At 66.7% G+C, this 11,612-nt stretch overlaps 1 long non-coding RNA gene across 1 annotated transcript; it reads right to left on the reverse strand.

Moving 5' to 3' along the window:
- Positions 1 to 3,592: 3,592 nt before the first annotated feature.
- LOC107510728 lies at positions 3,593 to 11,326 on the reverse strand. The gene is made up of 3 exons (XR_001596912.2): positions 7,245 to 11,326; positions 5,438 to 5,598; positions 3,593 to 5,158 (listed from the first exon to the last, which is right to left on the reverse strand). It is a non-coding gene; the product is annotated as an uncharacterized LOC107510728 (long non-coding RNA).
- Positions 11,327 to 11,612: the final 286 nt, after the last annotated feature.

The following is an 11,612-nucleotide window of genomic DNA, read 5'->3' on the forward strand; positions in this document are numbered from 1 at the left end:
GACTCAGTGCGTGTTGGCAAGTCGGGGAGACACAGTAAGGGTGCGTTCACCCTGTAGGCAGCAGAGCCAGGGAGTTCGCGAGTGGAGAAAGGGCAGGGCGAACACTTGGGCCAGTCCGAGGGAGGCCGAGGGAGAAGCGGCAGAAGCCTGGGTGGGCTCCCGCAAGGCCCGGCTCGGGGGTGGCCGAGCCTCTGACGGCGCGAGAGGCGGGGGGCCCGCCTGGGCAGGTCTGTGCTGTCTGCGCTGTCTGGGCACTGAGCTTCCTGAACACGCTGTTTCAGGACAGTGCTCGATGAGAGGGAGCGACACTGGCCTCTGAGCTGCCCTAGGGGTGGCCGGAGGCAGCACCCTTCCCCCACGTGGGCCTCCGACTTGGGGTTCCCAGAGGCTCCGCCCTGCCGCTGGCTGCGCTGAAGGCGGGTGGCATTTGGAACTTCTCTGTGGGAAAGAGCTGGAGCTGCCACTCAGAGCACGCCTGGCCCATGGTGGCCTTTGGGCGCGACCTGTCACCCAAGCAGAAAGACTGGGGTGGACGGCGTCCTCACTCCCCGGCCACTCTGTCTGCCCCCCGCCGTCCTCGCTGCTCTGAGCGCCCATTCCCGATCCACCCGCGTCCGCCTGGGGTCAGACGTCCACCTCCTCCAGCTACTGCATCCCGGGCTGCTCCTTTGGCCAGCCCTGCAGGCTGCCACCAAGCTGCCCATGTCGGTGACACCCCGTCTTTACAGGCCCTGGGCAGGGACGGGCTGAGACCCGAACCTGCCTCCGTTTCAGACCGCGTCCGCCGCACGCCAAGGCCACGCCAGCCCTGCCTGTGTCTCGCGCGAGCAAGCGTGTGCCCTCACGCGGCCCGTGCTCCTGCTTGCCGGCCGCCCCTCCTCCGGTCTCACGCGCCGCACGTCCGGATCTCACACAAGCCTGGCCTCCCCGCTGGGGCCGGGCCCTCCCCTCCCCATGGCCTCCCTGTCCACGTCCTGCCGCTGTCCGCAGCAGAGCCGCCAGCTGTCCCAGGCCTCAGGGTTTGGCCTGAGGTCCTAGAGGTGGAAGTGGCCAGTGGAGGCCGGGCCGAGGGCACTGCTGGGCACTGTGGCTCCTGGGGCCCTGACCGCAGCACCCCCTTGACACCCCCTCATGGGCTGAAGTTCAGGACGTGACGCCTTCACCAGGCTGCAGTGGGCTGGCAAGTGACGGGCCCCTTGGCCTGTGGTGGTGCTGGTCACCCCGGCATGCGCAGGAAGTGCTCAAGGACAGCTTCCTCCAAGCCAGGCCCTGAGTGAGGGAGGGGGCCCACTGCACGCTCGTGGGACAGGCGCCCGGAGAAGAGGGAGCAGCTGGACTTCACCTTGTGCCAGAACCACGCGGAGCCCTCAAGACATGACGTCAGACGACAAAGGACGGGCGTCCGCAGGGGAGGGAACGATTGCCCGGAGCCCCCACCGCCCAGCCCGCTGCCTCGAGAGGCCCCAGCGGTGGCACAGGGAGGGGCCCCGGGGGCTCGGGGGGCCCCGGGGAGAGACGGAGCTGGGCGCAGGACGGAGAGCAGAGGAGAGAGCCCGGGTCCGCAGAGCGCGGATGAGCATGTGTGCGTGAGGAGGGACCCCAGGGGACCGCAGGGAGCCGCATCCAGAGGCACCAGGGTGGCCAAGGGCCCCCGCCGACAGCCGACAGCGGCGAGACGTCCCCTCACTGGGCAGAGCACCAAGCGGCCTGGCCACAGCAAAGGGGGCAGCTCAGCGGGGACGAGGGGCTGCTCTGGTCCTCCCGGCAACGTTCCGAACAAGGCCTGAGGGGACCCAGGTGCTTCCCGGGGACTTCCTGGGACCCCGAGCACAGAGCGAGGATGTTCACGAGGACGCCCAGCCCCCAGCAGAACTGGCAGTGCCGGTCCCCCGGGCGAAACCAGCGGGCACGGGGGGGGAACGGACACAGGGCCCACGGTGAGCGGGAGAAGCAGCTGGTACCAGAAAGGACGCAGAGGGCAGGGCGGCCGCAAGGGCGCGAGGGCGTCGGCTGCTGCCCGGGCCAGGCGTCCGCGGAGCCGCAGCTCGGCACGGACGCCTGGAGCTCCGACGAGCACGGCTGAGGGGTCGGGGGCAGGAAGCGGGCAGGGGGCTCGGACGTGGACGACACAGCCTGTGGGGGCCTCACACCAGCCCCTGCGGGGGGCTGCCCAGCACACTGCCCACGTCCACTGCCATTAGCTGGCAGGAGGCAGAGTCGTGCCCCCTCCGTCAGGACCCCTGGAGTCTGGAGCCCCCCGCCCCAGTTTCCCACCCTGCCTCAGCCTGGCCTCCCCAGTTTAGGGTGAGGGCAGGAACCGTAGTGGGCAGGGCCTGGTCATCACTGGAACCGTCTTCAGCCTGTGTGTCCAGCAGCCACACCTGCAGCCCCACCTGCAGCCTCACCTGCAGGCAGGTGCTCAGTCCAGGGCTTCATGCTCGCCTCCCACCTCCTCACCCGGCCCCACCCTCTGCGAACTGCTTGCCCACCCGACGCCCGCCCGGCCGGCCAGGAGCCAGCGCCAGACACAGGAAGACGGAACAAGCCGGAGGGTGAATGTCAGGTCTGCAGGTGCTCAGGCTGAGACCCGCCAGGGAGGCCCAGGCCCAGACTCAGACGTTCCCTTTCCCCGGGCCCGGGTGGGACGGGCTAGACCGCGGGCCTCGGTCATGTCGGTGACAATGACTGCTGCCCCTACTGAGCAAGGGCCACGGGCCAGGGGCGTCGGGCTCACTGGGCTCCACGGTGTGGCTTTAATGACAGAGGTGGGGTCTGAGTCCCAGAACACAAGAACTAAAGACGCAAAGCTCCCCCGACTCCAGAGCCAGCTACGGCCGCTAAGCATCGGCTGCAGCTCTGGGGGTTCCCCACCGAGGGGCTGAGGCGGGGACCGTGAGAGGCTTCACCTGGAGTCTGCAGGCCAGCGGCAGCTGAGAGCCGGGCAGAGGCCGGCGGGACCCTGGCAGCATGAGCGATGGCGGGCTGAGCGATAAGAAACTAATAATTTATGTTCCCAGCTCCCGCAGCCCCGGCGCCACGGGAAGCCCCCCGCCCCCGCCTCGGCGGCCGCAACCCTTTACAGCACAAATTATTAACGACCAGAGAATGAAGGGCCCTGTAATCAGATCAGGGCTGCCGGCACGTTTCATTTCATTTATTTGTATAAATTCTGAAGTCAGGTCTAGCCTGAGTTCAGAGAGCCAGCCACACGCTGGCTGGGTGCCCAGGCCCCCAGCTGGACACTGCGCAGCCCTCACCCAGGACTCGAGGGCCTGATGTAGACAGAGGAGTCAGGGCGGGGGGACCGGGAGGCGGGCCTGAGCTGGGGGACCTGCAATCCACAGTAGGTCCCTGGGGAAGGGGACGGCACTGTCCCACCTGCTCTCAGGGCCAGGGGCTGGCAGAACACTCCCTGGTGCCAAGGCAAGCCCTGTGCCTCTCTCCGTCCTGGCCCTGCTTGCCAGACGTCCACCTCGTCGCCTGGTGGCCCAGACCGGCCTCTGCCCAAGGCCCGGGCCTGTGCCCCCTCCCCCGGCCGCTCCCCTTCTCCTTCGCCTCCTGGGCGGGTCTCCCCCCTGCCCTCCCCCTCCCTGTCCTGCTGCTGGCCTGGGCTGTGGCCTCCCCGGAGGGCAGGGACGTGTGGGCACCGAGGGCCGAGCCGCGAGCAGCCCTCTCTTGAGCCCACTTTTAATCTCATTGACCTCTCGTTATGCTACGGCGCATAAATCCAGATTTGGAGAGCTTACGTTCCATCATAAATTGGGCTGGCAGACTTCCGATCAACAAGATAAAGCTGTCTCCTGTGAGGTGGGTGTTTTATTAGTCTCGGCCTCCCTGCGGCAGGCAATGTGGGGGCAGGGACGAGGCCTCTGCTCTGCCGGGGCCTGACGGGGCCCCGGGGTGGGAGTCCCCTGTCGTCAGGGGCAGGCCCCAGGTACCTGTGCATCCCCTGAACCCGGGCCGTAATCGCACCCAGACCCCCACCCTCCAGGGTCAGAGCGAGGAACCACTGCCTGACCCCCAGGCTGGGCACTCGAGGGTACCCCGCGTGTGCGCGCGTCCGCCAGAGCGGACTGTGGCGTCTGGGGGGCGGGGCAGCTGGACCCGTCTGGGAGCCGCAGGCCGAAGGGCTGCAGGAGAGGCCCAGCTCTGCTTGCAGGTGTGGACACGTGATCCCCGGGGTCCCCACAGACGCACGAGGGGTATCTTGGGAGCTCAGCCCACCCTAGCCTGGGCCTCTGCCACCCTCCCAGACTGGGGCGACGTCTGCGGGCCTCGCCTGCGCCTCCCTGGAGGTCGTGTCCTTGTTCCGAAACTCTCCGTCGACACCATCTTTCCTGTCACGGACACCAGCTTCTGTCCAGCCTCCCTGGGCCCCCGGGTGCCCTGCTCCTCACCCACTCCGAGTCCCATTCAGCTGGAGTGTCTCTGAGCACCCTGGCCTGCCCGTCGGAAACCTGTGGGCCAGAGTGTTGCTGATGCGCTGGGATCACAGGGGTGGGAGTGGGGCATGATGGGAGGGGCAATCCTGGCAGGCTTCTTGAAGGAGGCAATGCTTCTGTGAGTCCTGAAGGTAATTACGGAGGTGGCAGCAGGGCCAACACTGACACCGGACACAGGGCTCATAGAACCTGGACCCTGGCATGCTTAGGGACTACAAAAATGTTTTAAAAAGGAAAAAAAGAATATAGTAATAATGAATATCGAATAACGAATCTAGCATGAGTCATGTCTTCACACCAACACAGCTGTAGTTTTTAAACATTTCCTGGAGAGGGCGCCCACAGAGGCCACAGGCGCCACACACGTCCGGAGGCGCCAGGGCCAGGGCCGCCAGGCAGCGGCGCCTCTGCAGTCTCGCTCGGCCGCTGAGGGCACACAGGCAGGCCTGGGGCAGAGGCAGGGCCCGGGGGGCCGGGGGCACGCTGGGGCACACAGTTCGGGGTGTCACGGAAGTCACGATGGGTGAGGCATCCAGGAGGGAGCACATGTGAGGCCTGATGCTTGGTAAATGGGGAGGAGCCCCAGGGAGCACCAGTTCCCTGGGGACGGAGAGCCGGGCGGTGATTGGGCAGCAGCGGGAAAGGGGCTCCGGGGGCCACGCGGTGGAGCCTGCGGCAGGCCACAGACTCAGAAGCGAGCGGCCTGGGGCCATAATCTGCCGTGAAAACCACAGAGGGACGTGAAAGGGGAGAATGCACTGAGTGGGTCCCGGGTGGGTCCTGCCCAGCCGTCCATCTGTCATCCACTGGTTCCCCCACCCAGCCACCCAGCCAGCCACCCACCCACCCACCTACCCACCCACCCATTCACTCAGCCACCCACCTATTCATCTACCTGTCCCCCCATCTGTACATCCACCCGCCCACCCCTGGGTGGGTGAGGCAGAAGAGGGTCCTGAAGGAGGGAATGAGGGGGGAAGGAACGGGCGGCTGACCTGAGGGGGTCTCAGGGCACATGCAGCTCATCCGGCGTGCAGTGAGGCACCAGCTGGAAGCGCGGAGAAAGACCCCGATGTCGGGGGGCCGGACAGGACGGAAACGGGAAGCAGGTCATGAGCCTCGGCAGAAGCTGACAAGTTTGCTGAAGGCCTTGCTCCTGGATAGCAGACAGAATGACCCAGCTTTGCCCCTCACCGGCTATAAATCAACCTGTCACGTCTGAGGCCCCAGGGGCTCAGGAGCCCACACACCCTCTGGACCTCGGACGAGGCCGCCAGTGCAGAAGGGTGGCCTGTCCCGCTCCTCTGCCGCCGCGGTTCACACACGACACATCAAAGGCTGGGCTCCTCCGCGGGCAAAGCGTGAGGACCCCACGTTTGGGGGTGCCCACACTCCTCTAGGCAGAGGTAAAAACACCCTCAGATCAGCCAATCGGGGTCCTCCGAGCAGTCTGCCCAGTCCCCCAGTCTGCAGGGGGGAGCCCCCCACAGCGGACCTGGGACTTTGTAAGTGCTGGGGGCGGGGAGCCGGCTGCGGGCGGAGCCTGCACGTGCTGGGCTCCCCCTGCCTCAGTGGCTCAGGTCCAGCCTGTGCATCTGGGCCTCCCTCGGGTCTCGGCCAGGACCAGGCCGCGCCCTTCAGCCTGCCCACTTCCGAGGCTGCACGGGGGGCACCCGATGACCCCGGAGGGCTGCGCGTCACAGAGCGCCTGCTCTCATGCCACGCCCTGCAGGGCCACCCCTTTGGGACACCACAGACAAAGGCACCCACGGGTGACTGACGGGTCGCAGCAGTAAAGGGGCCCTCACAGCGGAACGGCGCCCACCAGTGCACCCACAAGGGCAGCACTGGCTCAGCGTGTCCTGGGAGAGGGGCCCGTCAGCAACGGGAGGCCAGGACTTGGTCTGGGATGGGGTCAGGCCAAGTCCGTGACCTCAGGAACCCCCCCCGAGCCCTCAGCTGTGGTGGGAGATGGGGTGAAGCGCATTGTCCCCCTCAGTTTGTGACGTCCGAAAATCTCTGACGTGACGAATCAGTGGGGTAACAAAGTGGCCGCTGGCCCCCCGGGCGACCCCGAGGATGACGCCGTGTGTGAGGGAGACCCGGGCGACCCCGAGGATGACGCCCTGTGTGAGGGAGGCCCGGGCGACCCCGAGGATGACGCCCTGTGTGAGGGAGGCCCGGGCGACCCCGAGGATGACGCCCTGTGTGAGGGAGACTCAGGCAGGCGGGGGCGCTGCACGGGGCATGGGCGGGCCGGCCCTAAAATCCGCAGCCGGCCGCACAGCGGGACCCTGAGAACTCGTCTTTGGATACAGGAAAACGGCAGTGGTTTATGTGAGCCCCTCAGGACCCTGGCCCCTCACTGGCAGGAGCGGCGGGTGGTAGGTGGGGACGGGGTCCTCTTTGACTCGTGCCGTGTGCCGTGTTCTCACGGCGTGGGCACTGCCCTTCGGCATCACACGCAGCGTGCGCCCAGGCCACACCGGGGCCAGTGCCCGTGACAGTGACAGGTGACAGGCGCTGGTGTGTGCGGTGCGGGCCGGAGCGCCCGCTGTGTTTCTCTCTGAGGCCCCACGTCTGCTTTCCCTGTGCCTAAGTTCTGCCCGCTAAGGCCCCAGAGGACAAATAGCCCCCAACACGCCCCTGTAGCACCCAGAAGGCCCTCTGTGGCAGGCCGCATGCCAGGCGTCAGGAGGCCTCAGGCAGCCACGACTCACCGTGGGTGTGCACCTGACTCGCGGGGCCTCCACGCCCCCCTCCCAACGTTGCCAGCAGGGGCCTCCCCGCAGAGCCCCACACCTGTCCTTCGCTCCGGCTTCACCTCTCAGTCCAGCCGATGCCTGTCAAAAGCCAAGGGTGTCCGCCCTGGCCCTGCGGGGAGTGTCCACCAGGCTCATGGGCCTTCTCCCTCCTGAAGACGCCTGTGGCCGAGGGCCTGCGTGCAGCCTTAAATGCTGGCGTGGGGGTTGTCAGCAAACAAACGAAGGTCTTGCTCCCAGGGAGCCCCCATTTGGCACGAAGTCTAAAACAGAGACAGTCACTCACTTCCAGGCCAGCCCGGGCTCCCTGTGGCCCTGGAGCTGAGGGCAGTGACTTCGGGCCATCCCCCAAGCAGCCCCTGGGCTCCAGCCAGCTTCCCTCAAGGCTTCTTGAGCCCAGGTCCCCACCCAAAGTCCCTTCTCCAAGCTCCACCTGGCAGAGAGCCCGCCCCTTCCCCAGCACCCGCTCAGGCCACCGCGTGTCTCTCCTGGGCTATGCTGGGCTCTGGGCGCTCACAAGGATGCCCGGGTCACGAAAGGTAAACACACAGAGTGGAATGTGACTAGCGCAGGCAGGACCGGCCTCCGGGGCCCGGGCCCCACGGCAAAGAGCATGGGTGCCCGAGGTCCCCACGTGGCATCGGTGCTAAGTGCGAGCCAGCGTGGATGACGGCACCGTGGTCACGGGAGGAGGTGTGACTGCGGGGGTCACGGGGACTCACGTGAGCACACGGGGGGGGGGGCTCTGCCCTCAGGCCTGGGTCTGCTCTTCCCTCACACCTGGCCCCTAACGGCATGTTCCTGGGACGGAGGACTGGAGCCCAAGGCTGTGTGTTGGGCCCAGCTCTGGTGTCTCCCTGACCTGGAACCTAAGCGGGGGTGACCAAGGTGCTGCAGTGGCTTGTGCCGTGAGGGACGAGGAGCGCACAGTGCCTCGGGGCCCATGTCCACCCCGCAGGGCAGCAGCCGTGCCCGAGGGCCCTCCGGGGCCTGATCCGCACCCCAGCCCGGCTCCAGGACACAGGCTGGAAGGGAGAGGAAGGTGGAACCGGACTCACGCCCAGCGATGGGACAGGTTCGCCTGCTCCCACGGCCCCTGCAGGACCCCACGCCTGCCTTTCGCTGGTCCCTACGCAGTGAGGGGGTCCCCCAGCTCTTGCACTCAGGGTGTGTGGGGCAGCACGCAGGGTGCCCTGTAAGCCAGCGCCGGCCGTCTGTGCACGTTGCCGGTGAGGACGCCTGGCTGTGCGCGCGCGGCCGTCGCTGTCTGTGCGTCCTGAGGGTGCGTGCGTCTGCATGCGTGCCTCCTCCCAGCTCCGTGTGACCTGTGTCGGGGAACTCCAGGCCAGCTCTCCACCCCTCGGTGGCCCTGGGTGAGCACAGGCCAAAGACTCCACACCCGTGGTCCCGAGGACACACTGCTTTCCTACGAGGCGCTCGGGATCTCGCCCCCTAGAGTTACACCACATCTAGTGCTCAGTAAATGATCGATGGGCCAAGAAATGAATGAAAAGCGGGTACTAAGGGGTGCAGTCCGAGAGGGCTGCAGTCAGGCACTCCCGATGGGAGGGAGGAGCGCCAGCCGCAGACAGGGTCAGGCAGCGCCAGAGGGGCCGGTCAAGCCTGGCCGAGCCTGGGCTGGGGGCAGCGGGGTCTGCGGGCCGCCCCCGCGCTCCCCGGGGACGTCTCGGGTCACCGTCTGCACCGCCGGCCGCGCCGCCCCGCGGGTTATTTATGACCCCCTCCCCCTCGCTGGCGGCGGCGGCGGCTCCGGCCTCGGCCCAGCGGCGGAGGGCCCGGAGCGGGGGGACCGCGAGCAGCGACGGCGCCGCCGAGGCGGGCGCGCGGGGGCGTGGCCTCCGCGGCTGCAGGCGGGGCCGTGGTCGCAGCCGCCACCGGCTGTGCCCGCTGATGCTGCGGGGCTGCGGCCGAAGCTAGGGCCAAAATCCTGTCCTTCTGGCCTCTGGCTCCAGTCTGAGAAGTGCACAGGGACCTGTGGGCCCAGGTGCCAGACCAGGCCACAGATAGACCTAGGGAAGTGAGCAGATCCTCGTGGGAGGGGAACCGTGTCCAGGGGTGAGAATGCCTGGTCCCCTGTGGGAAAGTGGCTGTGACTCAGGAAGGCAGAGGGGTCTCTTTCCCATTAAGAGGGGGAAGCAGGTAGGGGTGAACTGCCTTGATTAGCCAGGGCCATGGACAGCCCCTGGAAGGGGGTCTCCTAGGAGTCGGGGAGTGGCCCTTTGAGCTTTGGACTGTCACATTCTTTTCAAGAAGGGTCCTCCAGACGGGGTGGAGTCAGATGGTGGCAGGAAGTGAGGTTGGGTGAGCTAGGTTAGGCCCACGCCTTGCCAGCCGAACACCTGCCCCGCAGGCCAGAGTCTGGGCCCCTGGCCCTCCTTGACGCCTGCACAGGGGTGGAGGGAGGGGTGGTCCTCAGAGGGGAAGGCTGGCCTCCTGCACAGGCTTGGACTGAAGGCAACCTGGCCTGATGGCCACCGGGTACCTGCCCAGATCCGCATGTGCCTCGCCAGCCTTCCCTCCCCGGAGCACTGGGAGGCTCGGGATTTGGAGGCCGGAGGCTTAGAGGGCAGGTGCCGCTAAACAGGAGAAGGCCTGGGGGAAGGGGACTCTGGCAGCAGGGGCAGGGCTGTGGCCAGACAGTGGGCACATGGCCTCCCACTTGGCCTCTCGCTGACCCCTGACTGCCTCTGCATGAACATGCTGGCTCCTCTCTGGGCCCTGGCTCTAGGGCAGGGACAGCCTCCTGCATCCCTTGTACATGGAGGCACCACACTTGAGAGCAAGACACAGGCCACAAGGGCGGCCGTGGGGAGCTCCCTAACCGTCACCCCTGGGGACAGGCACCTGCGGGGTCAAGATGCAGACGGGGCAGCAGGCAGACAGATGGCAAGGCACAGAGGGCCACTCACTCTATCCCACATTCCCATCTGGCCCCTTAAGCCCCTGCAGACACACGTCCAAGGAGTGTGGAGGCGGAAAGGGTGCAGGGGCTGGGGTTCACTGGCTCCCAGACACGCCCTGGCCCGAGCCCAGACCTCACTCCCCAGCTAGTCTTGGGGCCGGCTGGTGCCTCAGCTGAGGATGAAGCAGTGTGTGTCAGTGCAGGAGAGCAGAATGGTCACCAACGACCAGTCACGTGACCACCTGGTGCTGCCTTCTGGTGGGAGGTGGGTGAGGGAGGTGTGTCCCCTGGCAGAAGGTGCTCATGCGAGCGCTCCTATGATCCAGCTCAGCCCGGCAGAGCCTGGTCAGGGAGATGCCCACACGGATGCCCTACCAGGTTGCATCTCAGAGGAGCAGGAGTTGGGATCTGACACAACTTTCTAGCTTGTCCAAAATGACACACCAGAGAGAGACAAAGCCGTCTCCCCAGCTAGTACCAAAGCCACTGGGTCCCTCAGTTTCTCTTTCTAATTCTCCCAGTGCAAGGCTGACCTGCTCCCCTAAGGCACTGAAGTGGACATGAATGTGGCAGGGCCTTCCCCAGAACTGCTCCTAGCAGGGAAGGAAATGTGCTCCAGGGCACGATCCCACTCTCCTCCGCCTCCTCCCCGCAGCCCCTTCCCTCCCCTAGACTGGATCCAGCTCTTTCTTGCCCCAACCCATGGCTCAGATACTGTTTGCCCTAGAGTCAGACAGCCTGGATTGGAAACAGCTGTGTGGCGGTCGGAGCGTTACTTGGCGTCTCTGCGTCTCCCGTTCCTCATCTGTAAAATGGGGATAATGAATAATACTGATGATCGAGGGCACTAAGGTGCGATAAAGTGCGTAGTCTGGCGCAGTACCAGACGGGATTATCACTATTTACAGAACACAAACAGACCCTCCCCGGCACATTTGCGAAGACCACACCCCGCACACCCACCTCGCCATATCCCACGCCCTGCGGGACACCGAAGCTCGCCACCCGCCGGCTCTGCGCAAACACGGTCCCCAGTGCCGCAGGCTCACACTCACCCCGCTCCAGGTCCTGGTCCCGCCCCCGCCCCACGTGGAGTCCCCGACTCCGGCCGCAGGTGCCTAGCGACTCCCCCAACAATGGCGCTTTCCGTGCGCGCTGCGTCTCGTTAGTCCACGCGCACCCCGCAGCCCCCGGTCTCCCTTCCTACCCTCGACCACTCGGGAGCAGAGCAGGGGCTGCAGCCCGGTCCCGCCGCCCTGGCGAGATCCCCATCGGCCGTCACGCACCCCCTGCTGGAGCCCGCGCCCGCCCGCCCGCCGCGCCGGGGCCGTTTAAATGGGCCAAGTTGTGGCGGCGGCGGCGGCGGCGGCGGCGGCGGCGGCGGGAGTCTCCCAAGTCCCCGCCGGGCGGGCGCGCGCCAGTGTACGCGGGTGCGCGGCCCAGGCAGCGGGGCGGGGCGGGGCAAGGGCCTGGGACCCCCGGGAG

Source organism: Rousettus aegyptiacus, unplaced genomic scaffold, assembly GCF_014176215.1.
Source record: "Rousettus aegyptiacus isolate mRouAeg1 unplaced genomic scaffold, mRouAeg1.p scaffold_m13_p_1, whole genome shotgun sequence".
NCBI lineage: Eukaryota > Metazoa > Chordata > Mammalia > Chiroptera > Pteropodidae > Rousettus > Rousettus aegyptiacus.